The sequence below is a fragment of the Sminthopsis crassicaudata genome, chromosome 3 (genome assembly GCF_048593235.1).
Source record: "Sminthopsis crassicaudata isolate SCR6 chromosome 3, ASM4859323v1, whole genome shotgun sequence".
Taxonomy (NCBI): Eukaryota; Metazoa; Chordata; class Mammalia; order Dasyuromorphia; family Dasyuridae; genus Sminthopsis; species Sminthopsis crassicaudata.
In genome coordinates this window covers 574,477,951-574,495,681 of record NC_133619.1, presented here as the reverse complement: position 1 = coordinate 574,495,681, position 17,731 = coordinate 574,477,951, and the positions used below count along the sequence as shown (strand labels likewise).

Sequence of the window (17,731 nt, the reverse complement as noted above, 5' to 3'; positions counted from 1 at the left end):
TAGAACACGATCCTAAAACAAACTATGGAAGACATCTATGGAATGAAGAGAATTGTAGCAGACCTAGAATCACCAAATAAATGGAAGAAAAGGAATTTAAGTGCTTAGTGTGTGCTAAGCATTGTTGATTTAAGAGTAGAACTTCTGAAGCAAAAATAATCCCTGCCCTCAAGGAATTTATATTCAAATAGGGGGAAAGATTCCATAAGGGAAGTAAAATATAGATAAAGATATATTTATTTGGAAAGTTATAGAGATAATGGAAAGAACTATGATGGAGTAGATTAATACACTTTTCTGGTGCAAGGAAAGAATTGGTTTGACTATGGTTTTAGAATGGGGAAAGGGATTGAATGACAGAGAGGGAGACTTGAGGTAGGATTGGATTTGGTTGGCAGATGACTAGGGAATGAAGTGATGTGGCTAGATTTGGTGTTTGATATAGTAGATAACTGAAGCAATGACCAATAAGGACAGGAGGAGTGGTTTCTGGGCAGGTAAAATTGTCATTGTTTCTTGCATCAAGACACATTGGCTGAAAAGAAGAGGGCTGGGGATTATGGTGAAGAGCATGTGGAACAAGGCAATGCAATAAGAATTAGGAAAAGTCATTAGATTCAATACTGAATTAATCATTAGTAACCAAAGAGAAGCTGTTTAGTTGAATGAAAAAAAAATAGAGAAAAATGTTGAATAGAGTAAGAGAGGATAATAATAGAAATAAGTGCTACTGCTAGTAGTAGTAGTATTATAGTAGTATTATTATAACTAAATGACTTTGTTTTGCAAAGAGATTTATGTGTGTATACACACATAAATCTCTTTGCAAAACAAAGATATATATATATATATGGAGGTTGTGTGTGTGTGTGTGTGTAAAGTGAATTTCTTTTAAGGAATATTGTTTGTTTGTATTTGTGTTTTGGATTCTTGTTTATTTTTTGCTTTTCTTTAGATCCTAAGCATTTAACTTTGTTTGGTTTTGTTTTGTTTTGTTTTGTTTTTCTTTGTATCCCCAGAATTTAGCATAATGCCTGGAACATAGAAGGTGTTTAGTAAAATCTTGCTGATTGACTGAATGAATGAATTATCCCCAGTTTGCAGAACAAGAAATTGTGAGCAAAGTTAAATTAATTGTGTGGGTATCACAAGTAAGCGGTTGGTATGGGATTTGAACTCAGCATTTCCTGACTCCAGGTTTAACACTATTCACTATGTCACCAATTTTCCCAAGTATAGAAGGAGGAATATAAGGGAAGAGTGCATAGGTCTCTGCCTTGTGCCATGTGTATGACATTTTATTCCTCATCCCTGGTGATAATCAACAGAGGACAATACATCTTTCTCTGGGCCAAAGCCAGCTTGTCTAGCCCTCTACCTGAAAGGAAATAAGGCAGCTTTCCAAGTTATATGGAAAAAGTTGGGGGAGGCAGGGAAGCAGGCTTGGAATGAGGTGGAGAGAAGGACAGATTTCCTGAAAGTTTTGGTTTCCATCTCCTGTGGCTTTATTGGGCCAGTGAGAGCCATGTGAGGACATGGGTGATGAGTGAAATAAAGCCATTCAAACTTTTCCCCCAGTTTTGTTTGTAATTGATGGTCTCCAACAAAGATTAAATTAATATTTGAATGCTTCAATATAACTTTTTTTCTGTCCCAAGGACAATACATTAAGAGCTTCTCACTTTCTTTGGAGAAGGGAGGAATTTATGATCAAAAAAGAACTCGAGACATTATGAAAGGCAAAATGGACAACTTTGATCACATTAAATTAAAAAGGTTTTGCACAAAGAAAATCAGCAGAAATAAGATTAAAAGGGAAGTAATAAGCTGAGAAAAAAATTACAACCAGAATTTCTGATAAAGGTCTCATTTCCAATTTATATAAAGAACTGGGTCAAATTTATAAGAATATGAGAAATTTCCCAATTGATAAATGGTCAAAGAATATGAACAGACGATTTTAAGATGATGAAATTAAAGCTATCTACATGGAAATGTCATATTAAAAATGCTCTAAATCAGTATTGATTAGAGAAATGCAAATTAAAACATCTCTGAAGCACCACCTTCTAAGAATGGACAGGGTTCCAAGGGGAACAAAACAAAATTCTAGAACAAAATGTATTTACAAGTAAATTTCAAAACAATTTTGGAATGTAATTCCAATTTTATTTTTTAAAATGTTTAAAAAGATACCAAATTTATTTTTTTGCTATAGATATGGTTCTTAACCAGGGAATATTTTTTAAAAATAAAGAAACCTATAAACCAAAAAAAAATCTTCATTATTATTTTCTATGTAACAATAAAATGTTTATATTCTATATGCACACAGCATGGTGCAATCATCACCATCAGCTTACTATTGTTCACCACATTTCCCTAAAGTGAATCCAATTTTATGCCAATTTCATTTATTTTTTTTTCCTTTTTTTTTTTTTTTTTTTTTTTTTTGCCAATTTAATTTTCTAAGGAAAGATTGAAGGAAATCTTAAAACATAGATTTATGTATGACAGTGAAGTTGTCAGTTCTACTTAACATCACTGAACCTTTTGCTGATCAGAGAACTCCTCTGCCTTACCACTGCCATATGGCGATTAGACAGAGATATCCCTCAGTCATAACCAGAAACCCCCTGGAAGAATCATAGAATCACTCCTCCTTTTGTCTGTCTGTCTGTGTCTCTCTTTCTCTCTGTATCTGCTACTAGAATTAACTATATACCCAAATAAGACCCTTTGAGGACTTGTCTGAAAAGGAGAAAAATGTTTTTATATTCCACCTTCCAGACTCCTGGATTAATTTGCATCTAAATTCCAGAGGTCAGTGAAGAACATCTGGACCTCAGCCCAGTGACCCCAAGCCCTCCAAGGAGAAATTTCAATAGTAGCTGAAATAACAATGGAAAGCATGTTTTCCTCCCTGATTGACAGATCATGGTTATTTGGAATTTATCTAGCTGTCTAGTAAGGTTATCCTGCAGACTTTCCAGGGTTCGCCTGATATAAATAAAACAAATCATAAAAAGAAAAATCAAAACAAGTGCACATTTGTCTCCAACAGCAGGACAACCACATAAAAGACAAATACTAGAGCACAGTGATTAATAGAAAGTTTAAGGACACAGCCAGTAACTATGATTTCTTTGTCAGATTGACTCATTATCCCCTAAACAAACATAAGAGGTATTATGAAGTAGCAGGGAGAGCACATGTAGAGAAGCCCAAAGACCTGGCATTAAAACTTGGTTCCACCAACTACTTGCTAATTGTGTGACCTTAAGCAAGGCATATTATATTACTGAACTTCAGTTATTTTACTTCTACAATGGAGATGATGATCTCTATCTTAACTCCTGCCCAAAGTTGTTGTAGAGGTTAAATGAATTCGTATAGATGAAAGTGCTTACTAAATATCCGATGCTAAGCCAATATTTTTGGTTTGGGATTTTAGTGGGTCTGACAATTCATCTGATTATCGTTCTCTACCCCAAAATACAACAAAACTTCTCCCATGTGTTTTTATTTTGTGCTATTCTTGTCTACATGTTTCCATAAATCTTCTGAGGATCCACCATATTTCAGAGGCTTTCCTCTGGAATATTTGACATTTTAGAGATACTACCATATTATTTGGGCTGGTTTTTTTTTTACCACTTTTTCTTTTGACATGACCAGACCATCTCGTGTTTTTTTTTCAATCATGCAATCAAATAAAATAGATCTGTTGCCTTGTAAGTGTGGTTTGCATCCCAGCCATACTTGCCCTTCTTATGCAACTTTTGCCAGGATACAATCAGAAACTGACCACTGGGAATCTACCTAATGTGCTGATGGCCTTCCTCATTTTCTTGTCATAAAGATGATATCAATGGAATTCTTGGGTCATCCAATGGTTGGCTCTCATTCTCACCATTTGACCAGTCAATATTGTATTTTGATATGTATATTTTGATGATATCCTTTATTTCAGTTGTTCATATTTCCTTATTTATTATGCATTTCATCTTGCTCATTCCCATATTCCTTTCCACTGCGTCTTTCAATAAGGTACATTTTAAATTCTTTAGAATTGTATTGTTCCATAGCTCATTGTCCCAAATACATTGTACTTGATATAAATTTGTATTTATTTTGCATTACATATGTACACATATATGTTCTATCCAAACAGAATGTAAGGTTCTTGAGAATAAAAATTGCTTCTTTTTCTTTTCAACTTTAAAACCTGACACAGAGACTAGCACCTAGTAGACACAAAAAATTTTACTGATTGATACATCAACCAAGTAGACTACTGGCATTTTTAAGTGAAATTTGTTAAGTGGGGAAACTTAGGATCATTAAAAGATCTTTGAATTTTTCAAAGGCAGTGCAACCCACTCGTACAAATCTTCAATCTGGTATTGTTTATGGAAAGAATGCCAATGTGGATGTGATTCAGTTTCTCCATGAGTATGTGGATTCATTGCTCATTGTACAAAAAACCACAGAGTAAGAATACTAACAATTAAATTATGTTTATAAGTGATCCAAAAACTGTATGAGTCAGCATTTTCTTCAAATACTCTGCTATCATTACTTGTAGAAGTGGAAGTTCTGAAGGCCACATGGTATTTTGTTAATTTGCCAGAAAAACAAATCAGCTAGTGGCCAACCTTCTGGTGGTGAGCTTTTCCACAGGCAGCAAACTCAACATGTCCAAGATATAACTCATTCTCTTTTTCCCCAAATACTCCCCTCCTGTTAATTCTTCTATTATTATTGAATGTACTACCACAAACCCAGTCAGTCACTCAAGTTTGCAACCTAAATGTCAACTTTGATTCTTCACTCTCATGGCCATATCCCTTGTGTTGCCAAATACTGTCTATTGTTTCAGAACATTTCTCACATTCCCTTCTCTCCTTTGACTGACAATTTGTGCATACCTTCATCCTCTCATGCTTGGATTATTGCAATAGCCTACTGGTCCCATGCCTCAAGTTCCTTCCCCTTCTATTTCATCTTCTGCTCAGCTATTAAACTGATCTTCCTGTAGAGAAAATCTGATCATTTAAATTACCTATGGAATGAACTCTAGTGGATTCCAATTACCTCCACAGTGAAACATAAAATCCTCTGTTTAAGCTTTTAAAACTCTTCCTAACCTGGCCCCTTCCCATTTAGTGACTCAGATTTCCTTGCTGTTCCATCTCCTGTCCCCTGCACCTGGAATGCTCTTCCTCTTCACCTCCAACTTCCTTTAAGATTTGCTCAAAATCTCACCTTTCTCAAGAAGCCTTTCCTGGTCTCCCTCAATATCAATGGTTTCCTTCTGAAAATACACCCAAATTTCCATGTATTTATCTTGTATGTACATAGTGATTTCCACGTTAGTAAAACAACGTTAGAATGTGATCTCTTTGAAAATGGAGACTATTTGATGTGATGGTTGTGGTTTGGTTGCTTTTTCCCTTTATTTGTGCCCCTAGTGCTTAGCACATAGTAAACACTTAACAATTTTTAATTGTCTTGAGTTAGCTAGACTGATCTCTCAACAATATTCTATATAATCTGACATTGACCCCATATTCAAAACCTTTACAACTTGGTTTGGACATCTGAGCTTGAGTCCTGCCATTTTAGACTTCAAGAACTCAAGGTCACCTCTATGCCAGGATGAGGTAGGAAGCTCCAACTTCTGTGGAGTCCATGGAAAAAGCTAGTGTCAATATACCAATGATCCAGGTAAAGCCCAAGAGAATATCTGAGTTGGTCTTGAAAGGATGAAGAGAAAAATGAGCTTGCTGCTAAGCAAATTTATTAAAATCCAGTTAAAAGCACAAACGTGCAACTTATTTATCTCTGTGAAAAATAGAGTGAGGAAGCATCCCACCAGGGCCAGTAAACATTAACAAATGATTTCGGTTCTGAAGTGAATCAGACCAGTCACTTGCTCAGAGCAAATAAAAACAGAAACAAAGAAAAAGGAATGGAGAATCCATGGATTTGTCTGTGTCTCTTATAAAGTGAGGCAAGATGTGGAAGAAAAGCAGCCTGATAAACATTTTGTATCTGCCATATCTAGAAATTTAGATTTAAAACTTTCTCTCTTTGATACATTTAGAGGAAGGAATATATTATCTTTTATTTAATACATTATCTAGTGACTACAGGACTTCTGGGGGGACAGGGGACTGAAACATGGAGTAGCCTGTTTCCAGCTTACTGTCTGGATTGGCTTTCCCTTTATCCCTGACCTGCTATCAACTTCCCCAAAGCTGCATGATAACTTTTTGGATCTATATGGATTGAGGAATGTTATATTTATTATGTGTAAAAATCAGTGAGGATAATGGGGAAAGAATTACAGTTAGAATCAAAAGAGAAGTCTGATGCTAATTGAATATGTTCATGGAATCAATCAACCAATCAATCTTTGCTAAGTACTGGAAATAGAAAAAAATGGCAAAACAATCCCACCTTCACAGAGCTAACAATCTGATGAAAAACACAATATGGACACAGATATATACAGAATAAGCTATGTAGAGGATAAATAAGAAATAATTAGGGAAGGCACTAGAATTAAGACAGTATCTTAGTTGGAACTCAGCAGAAACTAGGGAGGATAGTGGTTGAAGTGGAGTTAGGAGAGAATTCTAGATGACATGGGAAACAAACCATAGAAAATTACTTAAAATATCTCTCAATCCTATTTTGTACATCTATATAATGTGAGTAATGGTAGTTATAATAATAGAAAGTGTTATCTACCTCACAAGGTAAAACACTGTATGTAATCATATATTTAGAGCTGGAAGTGATTTTGTTGTTCAATTGTGTTCAACTCTTCACAACACTGTGGATCATATTATCCGTGTGGTTTTCTTAGTAAAGATGGTGGAGTAATTTGCCATTTTCTTCTTCGATGATTAAGGCAAACAGGCTTAAGTGATTTGCCCAGGGTCAGGAGCTAGTTAGTGTCTGAGGCCATATTTGAACTCAGGTCTTCTTGAAACCAGGCTCAGGGTTCTATCCACTGAATCATCTAGGTGCTTTGGAAGTGACCTTAGAGGCCATCTCTTCATTCCATAGATAAAGAACCTGAGGCCCAGAGAAATTTCCCAAAGTCATAAAGTAGTAAATAAAACATCTGGGATTTGAGCCCAATGAAGAACATTTGTATGGATGAATAAATAAAAAGCATTTATTAAGTACTTTCATGAGCACAAATACAATTTAAAAAAAAAAAGACAGTATTTTATTCCTTTAGAATAAGCCCCCAAGGAATTTATTTTTTAATAGGAAGAGATTCCACATATAAAGAAGTGATGGCCAGGGAATGATGAAATCACAGGGATCAGGAATGAGGCCACAGGGATACTTCAATGATGAGCCTGTAACAGAAATAATAATGGTATTTTTTATTATTGTTCATAAAGCTTGAGGTAGAAAGAATGAAAGAAATATAGCCTAGGGATAGGGCAGGGAGATGACAGATGGTCTGGGGCTTTCACCAATCAGTATAACCCCAGGACTTCAGGGAGTTGGGGGTGGGGGGAAACTGGAAAAGTCCATTGGGACAAAGCAGTGGCAGGAATGGCTTCATGTCAGGAAGTTCCCTGACTCCAAATCTAGCCATTTTCCACTGCACCACCCTTCCTCCCTCTGAACGTGAGTTAATCGTTATTTTAGACAGTGAGGTTGGAATCTCACTGAGATTCAGTAAGCAAGTTTTGTTCCAATCCATGTAAATGCACAGGGAATATTTACCAAAACCTGCTTCTCTTAGAAAAAGTTGGAGGATAGGGAGACATAGAGTTCTACTTTACATATGACTTTATATCTTTATTATCAAATGAGAAAATATTTATAAAGTATTAAGCACAGCACCTGGAACATAATAGGCACTTAATAAATGCCTGCTTTCCTTCCTTCTTCTACTTAATTATATATCCTCAGAACATAATGAGAATTCTCCTTGTCTATTTTCATACTGGCTCATGGAAAGATAAACTTTACTACTGATCCTGGGCATAATTTTAGAATTAACATAACTTACACAGATTTTGTGAAAGATAGTAAGTACTGAATGATGAAGTCTGCATTTGTTTTGGTTTGGTTTTGTTCTGAATCTAAGACTTTATTATTGTTATTATTATTATTGTAAGAAATTCTAAGTAGAGAATGAACTCGGGATACACATGATCAACTCTCAATTTAATTAAATAAACATTTATTAAATGCCTGTTTTGGGTCTGACACTGCTAGGGATGCAGAAATCAAAACAGAGACCCTTGCATTCCCTTGGGGTAAAACAATAAGTACATTCGTAGAAGCAAATAAGAAATGAATATAGAGAGAAGATGCTAACAATAGGATTAAGAAAGGCTTCACCTAGTAGGTTGGTAGAGCTGATCTTCGAAGGAAGTCAGGGAAGGAGGGATCTAGGGGCATTGAAAGATCAAGTCTGTTGTCCAGGGTCATACAGGCACTAGAGGTCAGAGGTATAACTTAATCGCAGGTTTTTCTGATTGCAAACCCAGAATTCTCTCCACTATGGAATGCGTGCGGTCTTACATCCTGATGAAAATAATAACAATTCCAAGAAACTCAACAAAATGTTTTGGAAACCATTGGTTTATGATCATTTGTTTCAGAATGGCAAACTTTCTTCAACTCAAGGCTGATCTACCATTTCACTTCTTGATTTGTCATCACATTTGTGAATTGCTCATCTAATTCCTTATGTAATTGCCAAATTTTGGCACTTGTAAGTCACTGTCCTTGACTAATTCTTTTTTAATAGCTAAACACTAACACCCTAACGATTATGACTTATCCAATATCCAACAACGTAATGAGAGAATTGGGACTCAAATTTATGTCCCTAAGCTTGGTTGGGTATTTAGCCAACTAAATCATCCTGCCAAAGTACTACCCTATTGAGATCACTGATCACATATATACAGGATGGATGACCAAAATGCAAGGATTTCAGGAAAGGAAGATGACAAATTAAAGGGAGGGAGTATGATTGATATTTAGAAAAATACGGGACATTAACAAGTTATTGGAATAGTCATTTGAGGGCTATTATCTATCTTTCCTAGAATGTTAATCAATCCAAAGCCTTGCAGAAGAAAGTAAGCAGGATCATGAAGGGCTTCCACCCCATGCAGTAAACGGAAGGGGGACCAGGACATTTAGTCTGAAGAATATTCTTCTTCATGAGGAAAAAAGATAATAATTGACTTCAAGTATTTGAAAAGCTGCCTTGCAATAGATGCTTGACTTTTTATGCTTAGCACCATAGACTATAATTAGGCGAAATGGGTGGGGGGAAATTCTAACAATTAGAATTGTTCAAAAGGAAAATGTGTTCAGTTAGGAAGTAGTGACTTCTCTCTTCCATAGAGGTTTGCAAAATTTAGAAAATCTCCTTAGGATTTAATTCTGGAAGATATTATTGGTCAGATAGGGGTAGGACTAGAAAAAAGTCTCTGGAGTTCTTTTCTAGGGTCTGAATTTCTGGGATTCTGGGATGCTGAAGCTTTAATTCAATTTAATTCAACAAACACTTATTAAGCAACTATTATGTGCCAGACACAGAGCTAGGCCAATAAAAGAAAAGACAAGAGACAAAATAGTCCCTAACTTCATAGAACATAGGAAGGGAAGGGGAAGTAATACAATGAGTTCACAGACAAATTTAACCCATAACCTATTACTGCCATTACTAAACCCACAGGTTACCCAAATGTAGTTCAATTTTGAAGTCTTTATGGCTCACTTTTTGTTCATTAGAATGTCAGCTCCTAGGAGACAAGGGCTGGTTCTCCATTTTTTTGTCTTCCCATCCCCAGAGACTATCACAGAGGAAGCATTTAAGAAACCCTTACTGAATTGAATTGTTAAGTTGCCAATTCCAAACCTTGGAAACATCTGAACTTAGCTCATATTTAGCTCTTGTGTAAGTACTCTTAATTCCCCTGAAAGATAACTAGACATGGAAGATGGCACAAGTTCACTGTACACAATAAAGAACAGATAAAAAAAAAAACTCACACACCAGCCTATAGGAAAACAAGAAACCTTTCTTTAGCAGATGCACCTCCCCCAGGGATTTAAATAGTTACTAGAGACATATGGTAGCATCCTGGGTACCTTTCTTCCTAAGAAGGAAGAGAACTCAGGACTACCAATCACCTTCCTAAGAAGGCTGAGAAAACCAATTACCTACAATGAATTTTACTTTCTTACAAAATAATTTGAAGAGAAAGAGAATACTAACAATTCTTTAAACAGAAAGTGTTTATTGATCACTTCCTATGAGTCATCTAATATAGATTATTATTAGATTTCCATTAAAAATAAAGAAGAAATTGGGATCATAAAGGTAACATAGTAAAAGATGCTAATGAAGTTAACAGTTTATACCCACTGTGGACATTGCAATGGAGTAAAGTTTAGGTCATGGCACATGAGAAGGTTGATAGTATTTTCTGGCATAGCAACACAAATGTTAAATCCCCAAATAAGATGCCAGAGATTGAGGTGGAAAGGAAATACATGAATTAGGTACTTAGCTTGAGAAGGGGAACATTATATGGATACTGGTAGATTACCCTGACAGTGTGTCATACCAGAATTATATAGAGTGAGTATCAAAGGGAATAGCAAAAGAAAGTTCTGAAAATGGCATAGAGAAATAAGAATTAGGTAGAATCTATTCTCCTGGTTTATTGTATCTGTTGATGTTAGTGGATATATGAAAAGTTCTCCAAAGTATTGGAGAAGTTGAGGTGAATAAACATAGATAAAGTTTTATAAATATAGGGTTTTCTTGAGCCATGTAAATTTCCATTAAAATTAATCATTTGAACATGAGAGGAAGCGATCTAAGATAAAGTGAATTCCATTGATTCCAAACACTGGGGTCCATGGAACTTAAGAATTCTGGTTGGACATCTGAGTCAGTTAATGTCTGGTACCTTGGTCACTAGAGCAAGACTGAATTCATATTCAGTCCCAACTTTTTAGTACTCTTCCAATATGGTAGAGGGCAATATATACCAGAAGGTAAACTACTTGTGGAACAAACTTCCAGTCTCTAAGTTCCCAGTATTTTCAGTACCCTGTGGCTGGAGGTTTCTATTCAACCTGTTTGAGATCTCCAGTATATCTGTGCCTACTTCAACATAAGTGCCAAGCCCCAGGACATGTTGTTTTTGCGACCCTGGAGGCACTGGATAACAATTCTGATTGAGTTCTCTCAAGATAAAACTGAACTTATCCTTCATCACCAATTCCATAGCCTCATCCCAGGATTGCAGGAAATGAGGCAAACCCAGAAGATAGCCAATACTGACAGCATTACATTGTAGAATGGAGGGAACAATGGACAAGAAACAAGAATATAGGTGAACCTGGTCCCTACTTTGTGACTTAGTAACTGTGTGATCTTGGCAACTCATTTAACCTCTCTTAGAATCAGAGGATGGATGATAGGAATAATATTACTTGCTCAGTCTTTCTTTCAAGGTGTCTATAAGGATCAAATGGGATATTGTGCTTACCACCATACTACAAAAACGACAAAAATCGACATTTATTAAACTCTTAACATGTTCAAGGTGCATTGTGAAGCTTTTGGAATATGATGAAAAATGACAGTTTCTGCTTTCAAGGTGTTTTAATTCTAACAAATTTGTATGTCATGTATACAAATCAATATGATATAAGCAGAATATGTGATTGAAACAAAGAAAGACCAGAAAAAATGGCTCAGTGGTGAGGAAAGAAGAAGGCAGAGTTTATTTCAAACATCAAGTTGTGAACATAAGTACAGACACAAAAGGGAGTAAGAATAAATTACTTTCCATTCTACCTGGCAGAAATCCTATGCTAACCTGTAAGTAAGTCAGAATCATTCTTTCTCCATGAGACATTGTCTCTGAACTTAAAGATTTATTGGTTGGACAGCTTGATTAGAACTTTAAATGTATAATACCTTGTGACATTAAGTTTTACCTTGTTATTTAATTTTCTCTGTGGGTAGCTATCTTTTTTTTTTCCAGCTGGTTGCTACAGCAGAAAAAACAAAAACAAACAAAAAAAATCCTGGAGTCAGGAAAACCTGAGTTCAAATCCATCCTCAAATACTTATTAGCTATGTGACCTTGAACAGGTCACTCAGCATCTGTTTGCCTCAGTTTCCTCATTTGTAAAATGGAAATAATAATAGGATTTTACTTCCCAAAGTAGTTATGAGGTGAAAATAGGATAATAATCATCAATAGTGACTGGCATATAGGAAGCATTATGTAAATATTAGAATGAATTACTTTATCCTGTTTGCCTCAGTTTCCTCATTTATAAAAGGAATTGGAGATATAAATAGCAAACCACTCCAGTGTCTTTGCCAGGAAAACCCCAATTGGGATCACAAGGAGTCAGACACAGTTAAATGACTGAACAATAATAATGACTACAAATATTAGCCATTATTATTAGCTCTAATTATTATTTAATCAGCAATACATGTTGTATAATTAGCTATGATTATTCTCCCTATTGAGGACAAAGGCATGTCTTATTCATCTTTGCCTCCTCCACAATGTTTAACACAGAGGCACCCATGTACATAATAGATGCACAATAAATCATTGCTGTGCTGAGTCTACAAATAGTTACTGAACATCTATTATGCACAAAGAAGTGTTCAAATTACCGTAGAAGACATAATGATGACTAAAGCGTGGTCCCTGTTCTCAAGTCATCCACCATCTGAAATTTTAAAATGAATGCTATTCTACTTAGTAAGAAGTAAACACTAAATGGAGAAGTGTTATAGATTGGAAATCACAATAAGACAAATTCATTCAGCATTTATTTAGCAAATAACAGTGTGGTCCAGTGGAAACAGTGTTAAATCTGAAATCAGAGGACCTGGGTTCAAATCTTGCCTTCCATATTTAGCACTTCTGTGTTGCTGGGCAAAGTCACTTAAGTTCTTTGGGCCTCAGTTTGTTCATTTAAGAAGTGAAGGAGTTGAACTAGATGGCCTTTAAAATCCATTCTAGATTTACATTTATAAGTCTATGATCTTATCAATGTTTAAGTATCCACTTAATTCAAAGCAGTGTGTTACATGCTAGAAATACAAAGATAGTGACAAAATAGACATTGCAGACATGGATCTGGTGAGAGGAAGATAAAGTAGATATTTTCTACTTTTTTTCTTTCTTTTTAATAGTACTTTATTTTTCCCAGCTTCATGTCACAAAAACTTTTAGCATTCATTCTACAAGATTTTGAATTTCAAATTTTTTCTCCCTTCCTTGCCTGCCCCTTCCAAAGAAAGCATACAGTTTGATGTAGTTTATACAGGGACTATCATGTAAAATATATTTCCATATTAAACACTATTGTGAAAGAAAAACAAAAAAGAACAAGAAAGAAAACAGTGAAAAAAATGCTTGCTCTACATTCAAACTCTAGAGTATTTTTCTCTGGATAATTTTCTGTTGTGAGTCTTTTGTCTTAGATCCTTGTTTTGCTGAAAAGAGCAGAGCCAATCATAGTTGATCATTGTACAATGTTGTTGATTCTATGTACAATGTTTTCCTGATTCTGCTCATTTTCCTTTCTATCTATCTATCTATCTATTTATTAACAATAGATTTTTATTTTCAAAACCATGTGAGATCTTTGCCAATTTTTAAAAATAACATTTATTTTATTTGAACTAATCTAATGCAAGAAAGACTATGATACAGAAGAGAATGAAATAAATGTAAAGAAGATATTGAGGAAAGTAGAATGAGAAATTGGAAAGAGAGGAAAAATCACCATTTTCACTTATTGTAGAGATTAGAATAGCAAGACAGTCAGGGAAAGCTTCATGAAGGAAATGAAATCGGAGATCTAGTTCTTCCAAGAAAGGAAAGACTTAAAGAGACAGAAATAGGGTTAGTGTCTCTTCTGGTTATAGGCCACAATAGCAGATTTTTGTCTAGAAAGGACCATAGAGAACACCAAACCTAATCCTCTCGCCTATAGACAAAGAAACTGAGAATCATAGACATTAAGTGATTTTGTTTAGAGTTATAAATTTAGATAAATATAAATATGGGATTTGAATCTAGATCTTATTGGCTCCAAATCCAATGCCTTTGCATTCCATACTACTTCCAGGTGACAGATTATGAGAGTTAGAAGGATTTTTTTTAATTTATTTTTTTCTGCTGAGGCAGTTGGGATTAAGTGACTTGCTTAGGGTCCCTTGGTTAAGTATCTGAGACCAGATTTGAAGAGAAGGTTCTTTTAAGATTATTTAAATCTTGATTTATTGGGGGAAAAAGCTGAACCCCAGAATTCTAATTTAACTTGGTTATGGTACCAGGATTAAAACCTAGGTAACCTAACTTTCAGTTTAACGCCTTTTCTAGTTTGTTGTTGCTTTTCAGTCCTTTTAGTCATTTCCAAATCTTTATGATCCCATTTTGGGATTTTCTCAGCAAAGATACTGGAGTAGTTGCCAGTTTCTTAACTAGCTCATTTTACAGATGAGGAAACTGAGGTAAACAAGGAGAAGTGATCTATCTTGGGTCACAGAGATAGTAATTGTCTGTGGCCAAATTTAAACTCGGGAAGATGAGTTTCTGATTTCAAACTCAGGACTCTGCCCACTGTGCCACCTCCAGCATAAATGATATTTCTAGACTGGTCTCTATCTATTCCAACTTCCATCATTCAATTACTATGTGGCTTTAAGCAGGTCAAACCTTGTTTCTAAGCCTCGATTAGCCCGAGTGATCTTTAAGGGCTCTTCTATGACACTATGAGTAAATTCTGATTGATGGTACAATCTGATCAATGGCTGGAAAGAAATCCTCCCCCTCCATGGCAAGGGAACATCAGAGAGTGCACGAAAACCTGTAGTCAGACATCACCTCTTGCCCTCATCTTCACTTCATCCATCCTCTCACCCATCTCAAACTCATCCTTCTCCCATTGCTCCTTTTTTGGAACCTGAAGAAATCATTTTATTAAGAGAAATCAGTTCCTCTAATCATCACCCATTGTTCCGAAAGTTTCCAGCCCATGAGATAGATTTCTCAGTTCTATCGGAGTCTATTTGATCTTTGCTCTATTGGATAACCACTATTTTACAGTTGCCTGGCAGCTCTATTTTTCCTGCCTTTAGAAATGGTGATGGATTCATTTAGCATTACTGGCTACTGAGACAGAGAGCTCAGGTGCTGTAGAAATGGCAGGTGGCAGGAGCTGACTTGACAGCAATTAACTGTACAAATCTTTGATTAGGCTCCCGGGAATGGAGTCATTAGCAACCCTGAATGGACCAGCTTGCTTTCCACTGCCTCATTAGCTGTAATACTGATGTTACTTTAAAAAGCCCAGGAAAGGGAAGGAAAAAAGTCCCTCTTCCATATAGAATTAGAAAGGTTGAGTAATAAAGGGCTTGGGGGCAAGGAAGGAGGGGAGGGAGAAGCTAGTGTAAGCATTTTCTAGATGAACAAACAGGTCCCAGCTTTTTCTCTGTATGGTCATTGACAGGAGGACTCATATTTGCCTTACTGGGAAATCATCTCCTGCTTGGAGTGGGAGGCAGCTACACTCCCAATGGCAAAGAATAATTAATCTGTTAAATTATTTTTCATCCACTTAATCATAGGCTTCTGCTCACTTATTCTTCCCAGTAACCCTCATTGGTACCTTCTTGTAGGTTATCAATGGCCACACATGGTTGATGGCACTCACTAAATGACTGAAATTTTATTCTACCTTTTGATTTGGTGTAGGATTATAGTGTCAATGTCCTGCTCCTATGCCAGTTGCTTTGCTATCTTTACGATATGAGTTTAGATTAAACATTTAACCCACACCCCCATTCTATTGGGCATTCCAGGGAGCAAAAATCCATTTACAGAAAGCAGAGCAAGCTTTCTCAGTTAGATCATACAAAAGAAAACATGAATGGTGGTTATTTTTTTTGGATTAGGTTTCATCTTTATCCCCTTTTATCCTTCCACCCACACTCACCCCTGCTCTAGAAAAAAAAAGAATTTAGACTCTCTACAGTATATATATGAAGCAAATGGAAGATTTATTTTTCAAGAATATACTGTAGAGAGTCTAAAAAGAGGATGAAGAACTATGAAGGAAAAAAATTCTTAGCCAAAGAGAAGAAAAAAATTATTAATCACATGCCTTCTATTTAAAAACAAAAATAAAAGTTTTTGTTAAGTAAAAGAATGTAAAACCACAGTTACCCTTATTATTTCCTCTATTTTCCCAGTCAATCGTATGTTTAACTTCCTTAGACAACTATTTTCCTTTCTTTCCAACTCAGTTTCTTATTTGCTCTTTCCCTTTATCTGTTTTTCATTGTGCATTCAGGTCATTACCTTCCTGTAATACCTTGATGCAATTTTTTTTTCAGTAACTTCCTTAAGGTTTCTGATCATTCATTCACAGACTTGGAATAGAATTGGAGGACCTCCAGGAAACTGGTTGTGTAAATGTTCTCTTTTCTGTCTCTCAATATATAAAAACTCAGGATAGCCCCACGGGTCACTTGGCAAATGCTTGACTACTCTTGTAGACATTTGTGACTCTTCCAAAGCCTCAGGGTAAGAACTGACCACAGGGCAAGGGCAAGGAGAAATGTGAAGTTGAAAATGTTGTTTTTCCCATTTCTCAATTGGCACCAGAACTGGAAGGCGGGATCTCATCTGTTGCATAATAGTGATTATAGGATGAGCATAATTTCTTCCATAGTAATCAACTTTCCTTGGGCCTCATCAAGACAAACAAGGAGACAGATGGAGAAGATGACTGACTGATAGTCTCTGATGGCATTGGTGTTGAGAGTGAAATTCCTGTCTTGAGGTAATCCAGTTCAGAGTACATGCAATTAAGATTTCTTTCTCCAGCTAGGAACAGCAGGTACTCCCATCAAATGTGCTGCATCTGCTTCCTGAAATCAGAAATCTCAGGCCATCCAAAACAATGGAACAACTTCCCACTGTCAATATTCTCCACATTGATTGTTCCCTAATGACCCACTTTCTCTGATAACTGAAGGTCTCAGACAGAGACAGTAGACTGAGTTCACAAATACAATGAAATGAAAATACCCCCAAAAGGAAATAATGTATTCATATTTTGCACACAGAACTCATCTCAAAATAAAATCCAAACTGTTTTTCTGGCATTTAAGGCCCTACAACACCTCCTTTCCCCTTTCTTTCCTTTAGGTACTTACATTCCAAATCCTCCTCTTTTGCCAAATGTATTTACTATCTTCAGAATTTACTTTATGATTTTTACTTAAGCTGGTTTACCCCCAGAAGTACCATTACCATCATCCATATTTGATTCACTCTATTGATTTGATTCAATTATATTTATCCTTCAAGACTCACCATTTCTTCTGTAAAGTTTTCCCAGACCATCCCTGGTTTAAATACTCTCTCCTACTCAGAGACCTTCTCACCAATATTGGCTACATGCCCTTGGACTCATGCAATTTGTTTTTCTGTTGTCATCTCCAACAGTTACCTATTTTTGTGTTTTTTAATGTTTCATCTGTTTACATATTATTTACCCAGCTTAGTGACTTGGGAATCGCCCACTATACCAATTACATAGGAAGTATTCGGTGTACTCTTGTTGAGTGTATGTATACTTTCCCTCTTATGAACTACTCCATCACCAT

The 17,731-nt window shown here is 35.8% G+C and overlaps 2 long non-coding RNA genes across 2 annotated transcripts in view; one reads left to right on the top strand and one right to left on the bottom strand.

Annotated features, from left to right (window-relative positions):
• Positions 1-17,731, top strand: part of LOC141563568 (uncharacterized) — a 67,926-nt gene that overhangs the window by 43,553 nt on the left and 6,642 nt on the right. Inside the window, exon 4 of the long non-coding RNA XR_012488457.1 lies at positions 1,020-1,115. This is a non-coding gene — a long non-coding RNA (uncharacterized LOC141563568). The remainder of the gene's footprint in view (positions 1-1,019; positions 1,116-17,731) is intronic.
• LOC141563569 (uncharacterized) lies at positions 7,251-17,416 on the bottom strand. The gene is made up of 3 exons (XR_012488458.1): positions 17,279-17,416; positions 8,383-8,568; positions 7,251-7,382 (listed from the first exon to the last, which is right to left on the bottom strand). It is a non-coding gene; the product is annotated as an uncharacterized LOC141563569 (long non-coding RNA).